The sequence below is a fragment of the Bombus pascuorum genome, chromosome 1, assembly GCF_905332965.1.
Source record: "Bombus pascuorum chromosome 1, iyBomPasc1.1, whole genome shotgun sequence".
NCBI classification, from domain to species: domain Eukaryota; kingdom Metazoa; phylum Arthropoda; class Insecta; order Hymenoptera; family Apidae; genus Bombus; species Bombus pascuorum.
Window position 1 is genome coordinate 24879164 of NC_083488.1, and position 21408 is coordinate 24900571.

General features: G+C 38.0%; 1 protein-coding gene and 1 long non-coding RNA gene across 9 annotated transcripts in view; both read right to left on the reverse strand.

The window, feature by feature from the left end:
• Positions 1 to 21408, reverse strand: part of LOC132914727 (fat-like cadherin-related tumor suppressor homolog) — a 499421-nt gene that overhangs the window by 298826 nt on the left and 179187 nt on the right. The window lies entirely within an intron of this gene.
• On the reverse strand, positions 10287 to 12847 carry LOC132916064 (uncharacterized). The gene is made up of 3 exons (XR_009660006.1): positions 12132 to 12847; positions 11106 to 11774; positions 10287 to 11045 (listed from the first exon to the last, which is right to left on the reverse strand). It is a non-coding gene; the product is annotated as an uncharacterized LOC132916064 (long non-coding RNA).

Consider the following 21408-nt stretch of genomic DNA (forward strand, 5'->3'; position numbering starts at 1 on the left):
TACAGACTTATAACGTATCATTTAGACAGAAGCAGTTTTAAAATGTAGCATATTATCAATTTGTCCCGTGTTACCAAAATTGTCTTTTTATTTGATTTTGGAGCTAAATATGTGTTTCTTCTTTCATATTTAAACAAATTTTTTAAAATATCGCTCGCCGTGCTATTAAAATATCGATAATATTAAAATATTATTTGCTGCAATAAATCTGAACAAATAGAAAACGTTAAACAAACGTTTCGATTTCGATATTACTCAAGCACGCTAACATCGTAATTCTGTACACTGTTGATCTTCGGGTGATCTGTACCGCTCAACATTCCAGCTACGAATTATCCTGGTCCGGATGTGACGTCACACTCGCGGGTTACCACATTGGACTAGTACGATTTAATGCAGCTTACCTATCCACGTCCGTAAACATTTACACCAACTGAAATTATTGGTTTGCCGATTCGGTCAGTCTACAACGCTCAAACTCACTGTATACACATTGTATCCCATGTTACGTAACGTTAGCGTGTACTGCCTTACGTCTCTCTTTGCAGCGGGAAAAATTCAATTACCAAGCGAAACAACAGGGAAAGGTCGGGATTCCATCGTCTATCGTTATTGAGTGAGGAAACGAATCTTTCTTTATTCTATCGCAATTCACTCAATCATTGCTTTGTCTGTTAATTCTTTGCATGTAGATGTTCAGCGTTAATACAATAATCTACCAACTAATAATAGTGGTAAATTGATAACTTGCAGGGTACGAGTTATAGACTTTCTTTTTATAATTCTACAATTTTATATCGAATAAGATAATCAGACAATTCGTGGTCCGTAATATTTGATAGCAAAATTTCATTTGATTTATTGCCAAAATTATTACTGTTATACAAGAAAAATTATTCGCACTGTTACTCGGCGTATTATAAGCGATTTGTAAAATTCTGCTAATGATATTCTGTAAGTCTGATTTTCCAAATTTTAAAGGAACATTTTTAGAAACCGTGTTTGTAATTGTTGTTATTCTATTCATTTGAATTTACAGAGAAGCATGGTTTCGAAGTGGTTCGTATCTAACTCTCTCATTCCAAATATAACTAATCTCCCTAATCTTTCATTTCACGTGATCCTTCGCGAGACAGAGGGCAAAGGTGCAGCTACGCTAATCGAAACGAAAAACCAGCCAGTACGACCTGTATATTCGTGCCAACACGTTAATACGGAATTAACACGACTGATCGCGCCCATCTGGATCTCGTTTTCAGTGCAAACGAGGGGAAAACCGGGCGCTAATTGAATTTCAATTCGATGCACAGCCACACTGATACACGTGATAAAACAGTCTCGGATCTTCCATTCTGATAAATACACGTGCGAGAGGGAGATGGTGAGTGGTGATGGTAATAAGGAGGAAAAGAGGCATCTATATCAAATACGCGCAAAGGAACGTCGCGAATTCCTCTTTGGCGTCGGAGAAGTTTCACGTCGAAGGCATCCAAGCCCGACTACCCTTTTGCTTGGCTGCCAGCTTATGTAGACTATTCGAGTGGCTGACAAAGTCGAATTCGACGCCAGCAATCGGAGAAACAATTTTCTCGGCTGCTAGCCTTCGGTTGCGAGGCAAAGGAAACGGCTACTTCGCCGATGGGAAATAAACGTAAAAGTTCGAGCTTTGTGACGCGCAAACTCGCCTGCTCCAGCGCCTGTGTGATTTACACGCGAAAGGATGCCTCCACAGATACTTCGGTCAAGCTTCTATCTTCTTCGAATATTTCTATCTTCTGTTTTACACCTTTGTTTCGAACAAGATGATGCTCTCGTTCTACAAGCGAATGTCTCCCCGAAGGGATTCTCGCTTAAATTGTATAACTAAATTATTTTTGCTACTATGAAAGATAGGAAAAAGAAGATTAATCCGTTAACGATCAAACAATGGCTTGTCATAATATTATACATATTTTAGGTCTTTTAAATTTCATGAAATTGTAAGATTTAAATGGTGGAAATAATGATGGTTTTTTAGAATTCCCTTTTATAACAGTAATGTTAAAAGGCAGTATTTGGTAATATAAATTGATCAAAAAAATTGCAAATAAAATATTGCTTCAAGGTAATATTAGCCTGCAGAAATTAGCCCTCGGAAAAAGAATAAAGAATTATTCTTTGAAACATCGTGAACGAGTGGAATATGCAATATTTCAGCACATCTTGTATTTATACAAGTAATTTTACTAATTGATCGATCTGGATATTATTTTCTCAATGTATTATTTTTACAAATATCGACGTTATTCATAAATTACTTTGTTCATTGGAACGTCGAAATCAGTTTATACATCGACTAGCCGTACCAATAGTTCAACTGACCAGCTTTATTTTAATTGTGATCACGAATCAATCGTCATCTTATCGTGTATCAATTTCTTCGTTTGAATGAGTAATATCTCATATCTCGTCGATGCCGCATTATTATCAGAAATATCAGACAAAATAAGTGTGACTTGTATAAAATTTAACAAAGAATCAAACCTTTAAACAAATAGCTTTCCAAGCGTACGTTACATTTATTGCCTCGTCAGAGTGCGGTCGAATACCAGTTCCGCTAAACTTCAACAGAGAAAACAGAAAAAATAGGTATAAAAGTAAAATCAATCGACGTTATTAAGCGACGAAAATCGTAACTGCTTTTAGATTGATTTTATTGGCAACGACTGTGTTTGCGCGATACAATCCCGGTAACAATCCAATTAGTATTATATTTCCCGATGTACTTTTCAATTGTGAAGATTTCACCGGTGTCTCGATTGAATTCCAATTTCGTCCTCCTTCACCGTACTCGTCGACTTTTCCTCTTGTAAAAGCAGTCGACCAAGTTACGAAGATCGTTTCCGTAACTGTAAATATATTTTCAATCTACTATATTTTTTCACCATCAGTTTACGCCATTGAAGCGACTGAATTTATTATTAGATTGATACATCGATTGTCTTGTGGCAATTATGCGAGACAAATGAATAAAAGCCGAGAAACTAGAGAGGAGGATACAGTACGATGTGACACCGATAGAATATGATTTCCGTCTGTGTAGGCTGTTCTATTAAAATTGATGATACGTTCAAACTGCTTATTGTTCGATGATATACTCGAGACAATCGGTTTATGATACCAATCTTTTATTATTATTAAGATAAGATCATTAAGTTGAAGGAATTGTGAGAAAAGTTAATGAAATTTTAATAAAAATATCTCTGTACGTTTCTAAATATTAAGAAATTAAATGTCGTTAATATCATAAAGGAACATTTGTAAAAATTTTCTCTAGATAAATACAAGACCTATGTATCGTTTCCCGTATGTATTTATGTGGTTTTTAGAAAAAGATACGCACAAGCTATTTTCTCGACGAGCCTTCTAAATGCATCCTAATAACACGATGCAGTCGAATTTTTATTTGCCACGTTTCAAGAACAACTGCTGGCCAAGGATTTCGTTTTAATTGAATTTTTATCTGGAAATCCTTTTCCTACCGTTTCTGTCTTGGCGCTATTTCAATGATATACCGAGCTTCGCCTCTTCTATCTGGCGAACAGCATCGCGGCTCTTCGTGTTTCAGTCTGTTAAATGGAAAACGCGAAAAAACATAGTCGATTCAGGTTGGTAATGCACGATATTCCGTGTGCAGGCTTATCTTACTCGATCATCGATCGCTTTGGATTAGTGTACAGAGAAACATTAATTTAATGGAGAAACAATTCGTGGCTGCTGGGTGCTAGAAAAAGAGTAACTTTAATTCGATAATGTATGTCGGATATGTCGGCCCGCCGTGAAATTAACTGCGGTTCGCGATTTAACGAGTGAAGGAAATAATTCATAATTCGGGTAGTTGACTGAGTACTAGCCGATTTTAATCCGTTTTGGGCTCATCAGGAAGTGAGAAATTTAATGTACTCTGATCACGATGTATTGCAATAAGTGGAAATATGTATGTGTGTATCGATGAGTCGTAATTGAAAGACAAAGTATAACGAAAACATGTAGTTAAAAAGATAGGAAATCATAAATTTACGAATAATTTATTTCTAAGAACGAAAAGGTATTTATTTTACGAAGAAGTTTCCTGGCAATGTTAAAAATTTGTTACAATGTTCTCGGAAGATAAGAGAAAAAGGAAGTTTGATAATACTCGTACAACATCCAATATGAACCCGGATTATAATAACTTACTATGATAATACTAATAGTTTCCCGTACAAGAGAACCTATAATTTCGATATGAAACGGGAACACCGATTTACAGATTCATTAAAACCGCAAAAACGACCATAAAGTCTATCGCGGACCATCAAAAATGGTAATTCGATGTTAAAAACCCAAAGGCGAGTTGAAAATCACACACCATGAAGATCATTCGGTTATCAGCGGCGATCGTCGAAGGCTGAAATCGACCATCGCAAACGAGGCCAAACAACAAACCAGCGACGTTAGCTGGAACGGTCGATCGACTCACAGGAACAATAATTTTATTCCCATTAGCCTGGATAATACCGTGCTTATTCGCATGCTCCTAATGCTTTCGGATGATTACGCCGCTATACCCATAACGCGATCACCGACCCAATCATCGAGCATCGGCCGCTTCCTAATTAATTATTAGCCAACCGTGCTATTCGTTGTTTTCCCTACTCGAAAAATTCGCTGATTATCGAATGACCGAAAAAATTCACGATCCTGTCGAGAAACCAATTAAATGCGAGTTGCAGTGACGTGACTAAGAGAAAATGTTTATGGTAATTCCGAGCAATGCAACGGGATTGCTTGTATTAGGTCGTCAGAAAAGTTTCCTTCGTTTTATAAGGAAATAATGGATGCACAACATTTTCCGTTTTATATTATTTTATCAAATTACGTATGGTCCATTTTCTTCTATCAAAATAAAGATCACAGATTAGGTTTCATGTTTGTGTAAAGATGCGTTGTTGTAAAAGACGTGTCTCTAAAAGAAAGACACTCTTCTGTTGCTAAATTTATTCAGAAGATAACCTATAGGTGTTGCATCGTCCCTGAAATTGTTGAGTAGAAGTGCGATAGGTGAAATGACAGATGACGAAATAGAAAGAGTTTTCTTTAGAACGAATTCAATGTTGAAACTCCTAGTGTCTTTAAAACAGTGCCTTCTGATGTCAACTAAAATACGTATCTTTGAATAACTTCCGAAGTTATACAACAATGTTGCGTTAACTTTTGACATTCCGAGACAATACGTTATACGGTCATTTACATCTGCATTAATTTATATGTAATCGAAAGAAGATATCAACAGGATAATGTCTATAAATCAAAGTTATCGAATACTTCGTAAACGCTATAAGAATGTAGAAACACCTAAAACAATGCACAACCGAAAAATAAATCTTAATTTTTACGAGCAACGTGTCATCTGATCCGATGAATACACCGTTTCGTGACACTAAACCATCCAACTCGTTATTGCTGTCAGTGTAAAGAAAAGGTACGTGCTCCATCGACTTCGGATTGTAAAGTTTCTAGCTAACGAACTCTAGTCACGCACGATCCACTCGAACTTCGTCTTCGACTTCACTGAAGTTTTACTACCTTCGTTGTGCATATACATATTTTCTAGAACGAATTATGTATCATTTGCCAAGAGAGGAAAGAACATTCACGATAATCGAAACGATTCGAACAGTCCACGAGCCAAGTATTTCAATGTACGTTGATGAATTAGTCAAAGTCCATGCTGTCGCTTCATCACCGACCTGTAAACTGTGCAACTTGATTAGCTTGAACTTTGGCAACTGTGATTGTTCCCCGAGCACACCCGACAGACAGGCGATGCTTTCGCGCAAAACGACCTAGAACCTCGTTAATTAACACTGTTCTGAGTGATGTCTCGATGTGCCGCCGCAACGCGATTCCCAGTCGGTTTCTCGATTTTACAGTAACTACGAGTAGAATATAGGCTATCCCCGTCGACCTAACCCGCAACGATAGCTCGAATCCGATAAAAACTTCAGGCTTGCTGATTTCTGTTGACACGGAAGCTGCGAACCGTACCGAATAAATCAGGAACTTCTACGGATTCGACGAATCGAGCTTACAGCGTACTGAGTTTCGTTTGTATTTGGGTCAGAGTGTGCTGTTGAAGGGTTTGAAATAAGAGGTGAATATATACTGTAAATCTGTGGTTCGATTATTTGATACTTTATTCAATTTCTCACGTTATACGTTATGTTTCGTAAACAATGTTTATGGGAGATTATTTTTATATTTGTATATTTTTTAATTGGAGCAATATTAAATGGTTGGCGATTAAAGTATATTTTAGACATTAATTGAAAGATTATAACGTTATGTGATACAGAAATTGTATAACTGTGTGCTAATTGTTCTTTAATGTCATTTTATTTCTCTACCATTGTACTATTATACATTTTATTAATGCAACGCTGTACTTGAACATTTGATAGAAATCACTAATTTGCGACAATTACTACTTGCATAGTTAATATTAAATTTTTAATTAAACGAACGAATTGTAACGAATTATAACCTGTTCCCCTCGTATGCAAACGAAATGCTAGTTACAGAAGGTTAATGAAATGTGTTCATTCATGCATAAAACAGTTTTATACTAATTTTCCATATTTATAACAGCAAATTATACAAATAAATTCTAATTTCTCTGTAATATTGTTAAATTTAATTGGAGAACAGTCAAGAGCCGTTTCATGAGACTAGTAAAAATTTGGGGAAGTTCATAATCTCGTAAGATACGAGAAATGTGCTACATTTATCAAAAAATGAACCGTTTCTTGCGGGGAGGACACTCGAATACTTGAGGTTTTATGAAGGAATTGAATCGCTGGAAGTTTTCTAACGATGCGAATGAAAAACGAAAGAAACAGAAAGAGGAAAGGCAATGAGAGAAAACTGCAATTGCACTTCTTTTGCGTGTGTTTCATCAACCGTTTAACAAGTAGTTGGCAGAATTCTGTTTACAAAGTTGCTCGCGCCTTCTAGAACCTGTTCACAAGCAAACGATGCAGTTTCTTTGAAAAATCCAGTTAATTAAGAAAACTTAGTGAACGAGTTACGTTATTTACTCGAGGATATCGCTGGACACGATAACAAGCGGACGTGTACGTTCTATCATCTATGATATCATCTATTAGATGATTGGGAAAAATTAATTTACATATAGGTATTTTAAAAATTATATATTTAATCCTATTAAATTTATTTAATTCTGCTTTTGAAAACCCCAAAATTTCCTTTAAAAATTACGATATTTTTCAATTGTTCATAAGCGGAAAGAGCTTGCGGAGAAACAAATATTTGCTTCATCGTTCACGTCGTGAAATCGCACCTCATTCACGTAAAATCAAAGCCGTAATTTACAGCGACCATATTAATCGTCTTATCTACCAATCCATTGTTGATGGTACGCACGAAAATACGGATCAAATACGATTGCATTGCGTTGGAAATATGAATAAATACCGAACGAATGCGAGTATCAGAGTACGTTGTAATACAAATACATACTTCGAGATACGAGTAATCCTAGTGGATTCAGCAGGTGCACGAACATATTTGTGAAGAGTTGCATCAGATCGAAAATCGATTCAAATTGATCAACGTATACATGCTTGGAAAGATTCAGTAAACTAAAATAACCGTGAAATTTGAAATTGGGCTTTATAGAAAAATTCTAATCTTTCTTTTCTCTTGGAATTTTTCTATCTACCTAGAACTTAAGGTAAACGTAAATATTTCCATTCAAATATTAAATTTATATTTATTACAATATTTATCATTGTTAAAAATTTACGCTGCGATCATGTAGCGTTTACTTTTAATTTTCAAAACCTTTATATTATATATAAATGATAACTGAATAAAGTATTCAAGTTTTGACGCTCAACGTCTGAAAAACGACAAACGCTTCATTCGTGTTGTAAATTCACTTCCAATTAGCGTTCCGAAGGAAACATTAAAAAGTCATGGTCGCATCTGCTGGAAGCAGCAGCAGACAAAATTAACTGTCGAGCGTGGCCGTGAAGAATTCTTGCCGGCCGTCGGCAAATAGTCGAATGAAACAATTAATACTTAATCGGGTTTTATTGGATTCGTTTTAATTTCTGTCTTAATGAAAGTTCTTTCAGCGAATTGAATTTCGCCCTGGCAAGCGCTGATGGGATTCCGTGATTTCTTCAGGATCGTCGAGAATTAAACACGACAAAGGCGAATGAAACGCAACTACTGCTCGCGCGAGGCAACTGAAATTATTTAGAAGCTACGTTGTCGTCGTCGTCGTCGTCGTCGTCGACGACAACGAGACGACGAAAAGCGTTTCGCGATTTGCTTCAGTCTTAATTCAATCACGTTTATATTTTCGTTTTAATTACGACGAGCGTCGTGAAATTGTTTATAAGCTACGATGTTCTCTGATTCACCTATATCGCTGAAATATAATTATTCTTATTTCTTATCCCATTTTAATTAAGTTAAATACTCAGAGATCTCGGTTTATAATCATTAAGGTACTTCTAAAATTTTAAATTTTTACATTGACAAAAAAAAAATAATTCAGATAAGTTACTACGTTTAAAAATAATCTTTATATCTAAAAATTAACAAATTTCCGCTATATTTATTCACTTTCGACTTTTAGAATGTTATGTCCGTAAAAGAAAGTCTCAACGAGTATGAACGTCCTCCTTTTACGCGAAGAACGTGAAACGTTTCGTTTCATGGACAGAAAACCTCAACAGGGTCATTGTTGACCGTATGCGGTTCGACGATCGCGATCGAAATAGCTTGATGCCGATCTGGCTGGAAAACGTGCCGTGACTTTCGATTAGGTATCCGATCACGAGCGATCTTGCCACGATGAGGCGTATCGTGCGATGATGAACAACTTCCATTAAAGTTATTCGCCATTGATAGTTGCCGAGGAAAGCGAAAATTCTTGTGAGCAAGAATCCACCGGATCTGAATGAAAGCTGTTCGCAAGATAGGAACATTTCATAAAAGAGATATGAAGAAGTCTCAGTGTACATAAAATCCGTTGAAAGAAATGAGAAAGTTCCCAGATTAATATCCATTCTTTTCGAGATGAGGGAAAATGTAATTTTAGGAATCGTGTTTATTTCTGTTGCAATGTTAAAGTATTTTAAATAATATAATATTCGATAAAAACTCGATAAAAAGAGAGTATATCGAATTCTATCGAATATATTGGACATATCGAACATATTATCATTATATATCGAATATTATATATTCTTTTTTACACCACAATAAAAATAAAGCATTCGATATATATATTTTGTTTATTGATTTCTGTTTACCGTAACATAAATTACAGAAAATTCGTAAGTATAGTTCGTTCGGTATAGACAGAGATCGCGTGGAAAAAGCAGGCGGAATATGTCGGTGCTTTCAGCCACGACCATGAATGTACGCATTGAAACGAATAACTTTCATGGCACGGCGCTATCATTCGCGGATGATGTATAACTCCCGACGATTTCTGAATGTCGCAGACTTTTCTCACGCGTTCATGCGGCAAAACGAGTAGAACCCAAACCAAGGTTCACCGATCCGAGACCAAATTCAATATTTTTCTATCGGTTTGCTCCTTCTGGACACAATTTCCTTTCCTCGAGATTAACCACGGACAGTTTAATATTACAGGATATAATGCATCTTGGTTTAATTTCGAGGTAAAAGTAAGAGGGAAGGCGGCCTTCGTAAGTCGAAAACAACCGCTGAGACAAAAATAGTTTCACGTGACGTATCGATACGCAAATGTATTACTGATAATTGACGGTACGCAGTTTGCAACGCGTCATTACGTACTTATCGATTTTTTTCCTGTCTCGATTTCCGCGTGGCCGTTCATTTAGCGTAATTACACGGCTTTCGAGAGTACAGACGACAAATGCGAGGCCTTTCGAGACTTTGAATGATTTTGGCCGTGAAGCCGATCGAGCCAAGTTCGAGTGCATGAAAACCTTAACAGTTTCGAAATTGGAGAACTCGCGCGATTACAACGATTGATGTCCATGAGTAAAATACACGAGCTGTGATTATAGCGAAAGCAAAGTGGACGTTCCGATGACCTTGATCATTTTAAAAATCGACATATGGATTCTATTTTCTAAAAGTTTCTCACTTTTAATAATAATATAGACGATTAGTGTTTCATTTCTTAAAAATCTAACATGTACAATAGTTGATGCAGTTGATGAATTTTTCTTGCATGTTCGAGTTTTCATCAACCATAAAATAATAATTGTCAAGATGAACAATAACACCATAATTCAATTTTGATTAATGTCACGATTAAGGGAACATATATGATCAAATAGAGTTCTAGTTTCCTCCGGCTAGCGCAATATCCAGCGTTGTAGCGTGTCATTGGCACGGGACAATTCGCGAGGATGTTGCAAACGACGAAATTTATCGCGTGTCGGCAAGTTGCTTCACAATGTTCACATACAGTGGTCACGGAAGAACTTGCACGTGCCGCGATGTCAGGAGGTGACACGTGCGTTGAATTAGTGTTCCACGTGTCTCGACAGTTTCATATGCGAGCCGCGCGTCCACGTTTCCTTCGACTATATACGTGTTAGCAGTTTTCGCGAGAGGATAGTACCGTAACCAGGATACGTGTTCTTGCGGATGAGAAACGGCAGAAAAAGAAAAATCTACGAATGCTCTTAACTCGTAGTCGATTCGTAAGTTATTTAGCTTCGTCTGGCAATTTCACGTGTCATTCTAACCACTTTTATTGCGAATCTTCTCTTGGGACTAGTGATTTGCTGCTTGAACACTATGTCTCAAGTAGCACATGCATATAAAGTTAAGATCGTACTTTGATATAAATAGTCTGCTTTTGTCGTATTTGATCCATAATCCATGCCGCGAACAAGATTCCGTGTCCGAAAATAAGATTGTTGTTAACTGGACAACAGTGCGCTTAAAGTAGATTTGGAACGTCAGTCAGACATCGTTTGGTGTATCTGGAAATAATATTCTACGAATATATATCTTTGAAAATTCCGAGAGAAGAAGATATTTACCTGAACAGAATAAAATATGAACAACATAATCCGATAATTCGATGCACCTACTAAATGCACAAGCTAAAAATATATTTACTTTGAAATTAAAAATTTTAATTGATAGATTGTTTAACTTCCGTAATGTTGATAAAATATCCAATCTTCCTTAATTCACCTTAAGCAAAAATGCTTTTTTTCCGCGTTTAATTACAGTCTTCGACGAAATTTTCTCACTCGTCGCCGCCTCGCCGCAGCGTCGCGACGCTTAATTAAAAATAATAATTACCGGGAGAATGTATTTATTATTCGCCTTAGTGGTAGGTTTTACCACTAGAAAAGTTTACAGATAAACTCGAGTTTATAGCTAATTTCCCGGGCCAGCGTACTTCAAAGTGGAAGTTAACTACCTCGAACTCGTGGTAAATTACACGCCGGACATTAAGTGCCAAAGAACGTTTGCCACAGTTTTATCGCCGTTCTATATTTTCCTGCCGCTTATCTCGTTGGATATTAATTTTTCTCTCGTGTAGCACGAGCTCGGTCATGTTATCCGGCTGCTAACGTTCGCTCTGCGATTCCATTCCTCGGCAATTTTTGTCATTTTAAAAATTATTAAGAAAGCTTGAAAATATGCGCTGCATCGATTATTATATCTTTTAACGGATTACGGTGGATGCATATCTCAAACTAAATTGCAAGCTGGGTTTATATCATGAAATTAGAAGCGGGCTTAATCTTCTTTTACGATCCTTAACCAAACGAGGAGATTTATTACGGAGAAGCTTCGCGATACATTATTAATTGCATAATTCTAACTTGAATTTCAATTGCAGAAAAATAATTTCAATTAATTAACGATTTTTATATAAGTACCAAGCCTTAATTCGAAAGAAGAGGATATGATTTCAAAAATAAAATGAATCTTTTAAAATAGGTCGAACGATATGCTTTGAAAGCTTCTTCAACGATGTAAAAGCTCATTTCTAAAATATATGTTTTCTAATGTATCGCGTCTGTTATACATCGCTATGAAGGTTTACTTACAAAGTTTTCAACGTTCCATCGAAAGATAAAATTATCTTTCACTTCCAATAGGAGGTTTCACGTAACTAATGTATAAATCAATGTATAAATCAATGTTTCACTATCCAATTTCCCACGTTATTACATCGATATGTTTTACTTCGCATTTCTTACTCAAAATTTCTCTCTATCTGCCCTTATATTATCCAGAGGATCTTGTAAAAAAAAAAAGACGCAAACCATGAGCTTCTACCAAGAAAGATTTTATTTCATCCATTTCGCGTTCTTTTTAAAACTATGTAACTTTTATCTGACCCATTTTCCTTCGTGCAGACGGGAACGCCGATATAAATCAAAGCAGCCACTTGCAGTGGTTCCGAAAAACGCAGGTAAGAGATACCACATTGAAAAGTACGCAAAATTCACGGATATGCAACGACGACATTTTTCAAAACTTATCATCGACCTAACGTTCCGGTGGAAATCGAAATTTATTATTCATAAGGTTTTTACAATTTCTATTTCCTACAATGGTTACAAAGATATTGCCATATCTTTATATCCATCATAACATTTACATACTAATCAATCAGGTCCATGTATATTAAATTCCGTATCATTTAGTAATTCCTTCATCCAAAATTTGTAAAAATTTAACTATAAAAAAATTGTCTATATACATATGCATATATTGCATGCATTATATGACACATTTAAAAATTTCAGTAATGTCTGAATACTTTTGTGAGCTGGCGATTGAAGATGAAATGTAGAACTTAACGAAAAAATATTTCATTGAGAAATAAGGCCACGTGCCAATAGTCTTCGTAGCCACTGTATCTTTAGCAAGGCAAAGATGCGGTTCATTTAGAAGCTAACGTTGAGATTAGCTACGACGGTTCTACATAAATGCTGTGGTGGATCAAAGATCTTACAGCAAATGCCATTACGTTGTTGCCGAAGTTACTTCTCGAGATGCTGTTGCAAATTAGGATGTTGTCTAACAAACCAATTATCTAATGAATATAGTCAGAAATCAATCGATTCTTCGACTTTCGTGTAACTATAATCCTCTTGATAAGTTACTTTATAATTCGAGAATGTATATATCGTAGTTTTTGTTACGGTGAAAGTAGCATTCTTTATAATAATACGTTTGCAGCTAATATAAGCTTAATGATGGGTGATTGTAGTTAATATTACAAACGAATGGATTAATCAAGAAACGCTCAAGGTTTTCTAGTTAATTAAGCAGCGAGCAATTATAGTTAGTTTTCAATCAATAAACCGCGTTCGGGCTATGTGGTTATTTGTCAGGTTGATCAATCGATCTATTAGGATCAGTTAACGTAACGAGTGATTTCTACCAAGCTAAAGATATATCGATAATTAATCATATACATATTTCTAATCATTCGAATTTATCTTCGAGGGACGATCGATCTATACATTCCACGATTTTATTTTAAGCATCGAACAAATTTCACACGTTTCGCCCCATTAATGACTATCGCTACCATCATAAAACTATAAACTTGAATGAAAGAAAGGTAAATTAATCAATTGGTTTTCATTGAATTACTCAAATTACAGGAAAATGTAGTTATCTTCCTATTGCAGCAAACCCTTCAATCTTAAAACCTATAAGAAATCGTATATTTAATCTTTAGAACCAAAAAATAGTTAACATGCGAAACTAACCAGCTACTTATTACATGTATAGAAAAAGCAGTACACCCAACAATACTTATCATTTCACGAACGCCAAGATGAAAGAACCAAAGGAACGCGTCGAACCTACGCACCGTAAACACGAGAAATGGGTCTACGGGATGAGTCATCGTCGTCGTCGCGACCAGCCAGCCATCCAAAGAAACGATCTTTCCTCTTCGTCCCGGTGGACAAGACGTGGCCGAGACAGGGGCTCGATGCTCACGGGAGATCGAATTCTAGTCGCATCTGCGGATTATTACGAGTCTCCCGCTTGCGTTTCAGCTGCAAAAAAAGAGACGAGAGGCACCGTCGGCGGACAGCTCTTCCGTCCATTATCGACGATCCGGCGTGCATATACGGCGCGAAACACGTCCTAAAACCGGTTCTCCCGATCGGTTCTGCGAACCGCATGCGCCATCGGATCCGGGTACCCACACGACTCCATCTCCGCCTTCTTCTTCGTCTTCCCAGTTCGACGTGCACGCTTCTCTCTTCCTTCTCCACAGTCTGTTTCCTCCGTGCGAACTTCACCGACACCGGGCCAGCCGAGCTTCTTTCCTGCCGCCGCCGGTTGCAGTTGCAAGCAGCGACTTCCGCGACCCGCGAACGAGATGTGCGGATGTGGGCCGGACCGGACTCGCGCCTTACCTACGCCATATTTTAGGCGTTAGGCGCGTCGTAGGCAGGGCCACGAACATGCATCATCGCGTTATCGCCTCTCTGTCCAACTTCTGTCGATAGTCTCTCGAGGAAACTTCCGAATGTCCGCGTGGTACATACCGAAGGTGGTGTTTTCGCGCTGCATTAGTTGGAATTATATTTCGTACGTAAAATTTAGCGATTTAGGAGATATAAAGGGATAAAGGTGTAGACTTGCAGAGTTAGATTTAACATTATAGTTTAGGAAGCTAGGTTGGAATGGGATAATCGTTCTATATTTTACGATATTAAAAATGCGTGATATTAATCTGAATCGTTGAACCGTTGGAAACATTGTATGTTTTTTCAGAGTTAAAAGTACACGAAGTTATATAGAAATCTTCTATTAAGCCGCAATCTATCAGTTTAATAGCGAATGGTCAGAGTAGAACTTTGAACGTGTTAAATGTTTTTCTTCGTCTAAATTATCGAAATTTACACTTCAGCTTTGTTTCTGAGGCTAATTATAAGCTGGAAGAGCTCAACAAGTTTTACTTGACCAATTAACGAAAATTCGAAAGAACAATCGATTTTCTTAACAATCATTGCTAATTCGATATACTTTTTCACTATCTTTTCTTAACTTTTCTTAAAAGTATTCTTATACCGTTTCTCTTTAAATCACCCTCGCTTAAACAGGATTTCCAACTTTCGAAATTCAGCACTGCCAGAGAAAGATCACTCGTTAAAACGAGCTATTATTTCGTCAAACATGCCTGTGTTCCTTTAAAAATTTCAATTATAAAACAACTCTAAGTCGTATAACCCTGCCCCATTTTAGTATTTATTAGCATCTTTCTCGTAACGTCGGTTTTCCTCAGGAAGGGAGTTCACGGGGCTTATGAGAGGGAATTAAGGAAATTTCGCCGCCGTCGAAACGATTTCGCGGAAACTTGGCGAGGATCGTGCGCGAAGGGAAGCGGAAGTTTCTACGATGTACAGGCTGGCACACGGTTACCACGAAACGCCATCCATCACGAGACTGATCGTCGGCATGTATCACGTATTTTTCGAGGCTCTGTAAGTTGGAAACGTGCGCGGTGCGGCACTCGACACCCGGTTTTATCGTAAGCATTAGTTTCGTTCGCCTCTGCCCGTACGTGACATTACCCGACACGGATCAGTCAACTCTATCTCGTTTCAAACCCTCCATAACTCGAATTTCGAGAATAGAATCGCAATGGATTACGACTCTTTTATTTTGATCTGAAATCTAGAAACTGATGAAGTCATTTTAAAATTGTGTTCTAGGATTAAATATTGTCGGAAGCGTCCTGTTAAACATTTTGAAAATATAAATTATCACAATATTATTACAGAACTTCGTGGATTACTGATACACATAGAGTGTATTATATTTAAAAAATAGCGTTCGTTTGATTCTTATAAAATTCTTCATATTGAATTTCGTAAGTAAAAAGAACATTGCACCAGTTACGAATTAAAATTCATAAAACTTCCGACAAAATTATACTTTGAAATTATACGTATACATGTATATGTATTTGCAATGAAATACAAAACTACCATTGGTTTTAATTATAAGCTTAAAAGCGTATATGTAACGTAACTCCTTAAAATGAGTCGGGGTCGTTTAAAAATACGAAAAACAATTTGCAGAGACTAGGGACACGTCTCTCATAACAGCCTCGTAAATGGAACGGTAGAAAACATCAGATCCACAAGAGCTAACGCGAAGAACGTGGCATAAAAGCTCGCTGAAACGACGACAGTTAAAGGGAAGTTTAGCGTCGCGAGGCTGAGCCAAGGCGACCACCGAAATAAACTACGGAGCGACAGTTTCCAAGCTTTTTAAGGAGAATTCGAAAAGAACGAGAGACGGTCTTGAGTTGTAAAACTTACTCCAGCATCGCGTGTTGTTGTCCATTCCGTGTCTATGATGTAATGGTCATAATCAAAACAGGATTTATTGTCTGCGCAGAAAGAAACGTTCTTTACCTAGCGCGCGCGAAAAAAGTTACGAGCTTCGCATAGTCGAAACAATGTTACCAGTTATCTACGAATACACGAAGTTTATAAAATACCGTTCTATTGATATTTTAACAAACGGTTTCCCCGCCAAGTTCGCTCATCGATCGTTGAAGCTTTTCGTAACGTTATTGAACTCGATGCTTAGAATACATCGAACCGTTCGTAAATTCAGGAAAAAGAGAATAAATCTTTCAACTCAATTCGAATCAAAAAATATGCATGGAACGTCAATTTTTTCACTTCTGTGGAATTTGAGAATGTGTAGGTTACCACGAGCGATTGAAAGTCAGTCTTGATAATGAATATTCGGTATAGTCACCGAAATAAGTCTTTTGATACTAACAATTTCACATTGTTTTCACATTGCAACGTCACTGCTCGCTTACGTTGGGCAGCTTATAAAAGCGAGACTAACGAGACTCCAGATAAATTTATGGCGGAAGTTAACGTTGCGACATTCCGGCGCCGCTTTTGAGAAATAAGAATAGGTCTTCAAACTGGATGAATACGTCTTGTATTGTGGTGTCGCGAATTTCTAACGAATCGAGATACAATTGTCGAGTCTGAGATGAAGTTTGTTACCGAGGAAATATCTTATCGACACGTTTCGTCAGTTTAGATAGTTGAACACGATCAATTTTTCCGACACATACCTTGGATATATAAGAAGAATATTTCGTGGAACTGGTTTCAAATACATAAATTAAAGTGTCGAGAATTTTAGCAAAATAATTCAAATTACGAATTGAAAATTATTATGTGACTTTGAAGGATAAGAGTTCGTTTGATTATTTGTCAGTAGAAAAAGAAAAAAGAACGATATAACAATTTATTACATGCTTCGGACGTAACGAAACGGTTCTGTCAAGTAGAAAGCATAAAACACTTTTAATTTAAAACGCGCCTAACTTTTATACGGCGTGGTACTTTGGGAATACGACTCTGATATAAGAAGGCCAGAAAATTGAGCAAGCTTTGCATAATACGATACTTTGGAAACACTGTTTTGATAAAACACCGTTAGTAAATTCCGTTTAGCTCTGTGAATACTTGCTGAAATTTCTGCAACGTGACCTCTTCCATCCAGAGTGATACGTTTTCCATTCCACGCACTTCGAAATCTCCAAACAATAGCGAAGTTAGCCAAGTCCTACGAAATATTCGTCGAGATTAATTCTGGAATTGATAATAAGACGGAATAATGCGCAGCTTAACCCGATGTTGGCTGAGAAATGAGAGACATGGAACACGACGACGGCACACACCTCATCTGAGGTAACCAAATTTTCCGTTCTAGCTGGATTCGCTTGCCTTCGCCTAAAGTCGGTGAATGTTAACAAGTGAACGCGCGGCAGTTACGTAACCTGCAAGACAGCGTGTATCATTAACCACAAAAGACCGGCTTAACCGTGCAACGCGTGCAGGTGCGCCCACAGCGAATTTAGGTTAATCGTTCTGCCGACTAATCGTTAGATGTATACCATTTGCACGAGCTTGGGGAAGGGCTCGTAAAGCGTGCTCGTACAACGATTCACCCTGCTCCAATGGAAATGACGGGGCACCATCGATCGTTGCCTCCCTATGGATCGTTTATCTTTATTCTAACTTCGAGTACCATCAGGCAGGAAAGTTTACTTAGAAAATGTAGTACAGTGATACGAGTAAACGTATGAAGCAACGGAATTTTTAATACATAGCTGTATTAGTTTTTTGCAATTCATTTACCCAAGCTGCCAAGAAAAATGTCTACGGTAATATGAGCAGACACGCGAGGCAACGATGTTTTGATAATTACGATGGTTTTTACCATTTAATAACAAAGATACTTATGCACGAAGATTAATCGCATTCGCGTGAAATCGTAGGAAATTGAATGAGGAATAGATGACGAAGACGATATGATAGCACTTAAAGGATAGAATTGATTACAGAGAAGCAACAATAATATTGAATTCCAACGTTGGGTACTTTAATGCTTCGTACGAGCTTTGCTTGAACACTGAATCAAAGGACATCTTTATCCGTCTAATGAAAATTTTACACTTGATGGTTATCGCGAATGACGAATGAGTCGCGTAGCACGAGACATGTTAAAAACATATTGTAGGCGAAGACTGACTAATTGCTGCGAGTAATGGAACATTTAAAAAAATTCTACAAAAGATTTCGATGGAAGATACCTCGAAAGATTGAATAACATTCGCGGTTATATAACAAAGTTTTCCTAACATCCAAAGTATAATATTAACAGATGGCCTATGAAATTTTTAATCTTTACGAGTTTCTGCTTCGATTACGATCGCTAGATGCAACGATCGTGTCGCGAACGATCGTGTAAAATTTTATGGTATAACTGACGGCACATTGACGCCAATTTATGAGACAGCCTAAAAACCAGCATCGTAATGGCTTCTGGCCAGGAGATTTCGAAAGGTTTAAATGCAGAATTTGCACATGAGGAACGAGCGCTCGTTTTAATTATTCGTTTTTAATCGCCGTCGGGTGAGAAGTTTATTTACGATAATTGACCAGATATGAAAGATACGATTTAGTGCCATTTCGAACGATTTAGAGCGCAGATCTACGTTTTTATTTCAAGCGTACATATATCGGGAATTCTGGTCACCAGTTCCTTACGGACGTAGTAAACAAGTTGGAAATGCATATTTCTAGAGTTCGAAGAAAAGGTTTATCGAGATCTTAATTTATTCGACAACTAATACTAGCTTCGAAAACGCTTGATTGAGTAGTACGTCAATCATTAACAATTATATAAAAGATTCTCCACACTGAATAAAAGAGTTAGTTTGACGGAATTTACCTCTTTTCATCCTGTTACGCAACACTCAAAGGTTTTTCGACCATTAGCCCCAAAATCGTATCTCCTATACGATTCCCTATTACACTCTAAAGTATCGTAGAACTACAGAGTATCTCGCTATCTGGTAACAGAAGTGGGAAGTCAAATACTTACAAATTGGTTTTAGAAGATTAAAGAAAGTGGTTAACTTAGATAAAGTCTCTCAAATAGGATTTCTTTGGTATGCGGACGATAAGAAGTGTTTCGAAAGGAGAAACTCTCATGGAGAATTGCTTCCGAATCGACAAAATAAAATGAATCCATCAATATCGAGTCACCAAGTTATCAACTCAAAATGTATCCAAGCATCGATCATATTTGAAGTCAACATCTGATGATTACTAATAGTACGAACCGTCATAGAATCTATCTAGGCGTATCGGCTCGAGTCAGGCTGAGCTTTTTGCACGGAGCTGCCAATATCAGCGCGCATACGGGCGCACGCCAAGTGAAAATTGATGGTTCCAAATCGGACAGGAAGATTTTTCCACGGTTCGCCGGTTATCGAGCCGAAGTGATAAGCAATGAAGGGCATAGGATACCGCCGCCGGCCCGTGGCCAGCGGACCGTATAATTTTCATCCAACCGTGCATTTCCACGTAGCCGATCCCCGCGTAGTCGATGTATGCGCCACGTCCACGCACCCACCGCACCTTACGATATATGTATATCGATGGGCGCGGCGAAAGTTCGTGCCGTTCTCCTTCGCGAATTCGCACCGCGCGTTCCTTTACCTCGCGAACGATTCACGTGATGTCGATTCGTAGGATGTAGAAGATGGATTTGTGACTAACGGAAAGGTCGGAAGAAATTCGAAAGAAATGTTTCTATACGAGAGATAGAAATCGCATATGCTGTGAAGAATATTTTTGATAATATATATAAGAATATCTCCAAGGTAAGGGAAATAGGAATTTGCTGAAGCAATTTGTTGGTTCTGGTAGATTACACAATTTCAAAGTGTATGCAAGATGGAAATATGGTTAATATCAGCTTGTCCCAAAAGTTTCTTTCGTTTTACAAGGAGGTAGTAGATGCACGACATTTCTTGTTTCATATTATTCCATTGAATTACTGTTCTATTCTCGTTATTGTTCTATTGGAATAAAATGGACTATACGTAATAAACCAATATGTTCATACATATTCACACAAGGATACGACTCTAAGAAGATCACGATATCCTCGATATCCTGGCCCTTTTTTGCACTGCCATAGCCATCCCCTGCGACGAGGTCGGACATCGCGAGATTTATAACACGCGCGCACCGTTTATCAGTGTACGGGTATCGACGTAACGCGCGCGTAATGCATCGATGCCACGATACCATTAATTGCCCGAAAGACTCGAACGCCGGGTGTAATTTATCGGTTTGCTCGGATTAACCCGCGACGAGACACCGTATCTCCGTTTACATAAACCAATTTAAACGCGTGTATTCACACGTTGGCCCGACACCGTGATCTTGGATCTACGAGTCGAAAGCGAGAAAGACCAAACTCTCAGAAACGTTGAAACTCGACGATGGAAGCCTCGACGCGACCGGAATACGTACAAGGCGAACAAGCACACACACACATCGGGTAAATAGGCAAAAAACTCGATGATCCCGTGAAAAGAACCGCTCTATAACCGGCCGCGGCGCGATTCCGATATACTTAGAGGCACACGTATATAGGGGTAAATCGTTGGTCTTTTCAGCGCGTTCAGCCGCCGGTACATGTTCTAGGAAACGAGAGCTCGGCACTTACGTGCTCGTAATGCAGCGGATAAGGGTGAGGAGAGCATGACCGGTATGCGCTTCTTCGTGAATCTAATCCCCGAAGCGGTGAAACACCGCCCACGCCAGAGCCGAGCTGCATCGAGATTTTCTCGCGAACCACGCTTTCTCTCTATACCGGTTTTCGAGGAGGCAGAGGCTGGGGGCGGCGGAAGTGACGTCACATAGGGGCCACGCGTATATCGCGGCCTGCACAGTCTCGAGACAATGACCCATCCTGGCTTCCTCTTCTCTCTCTCTCCTCTTTTCCTAC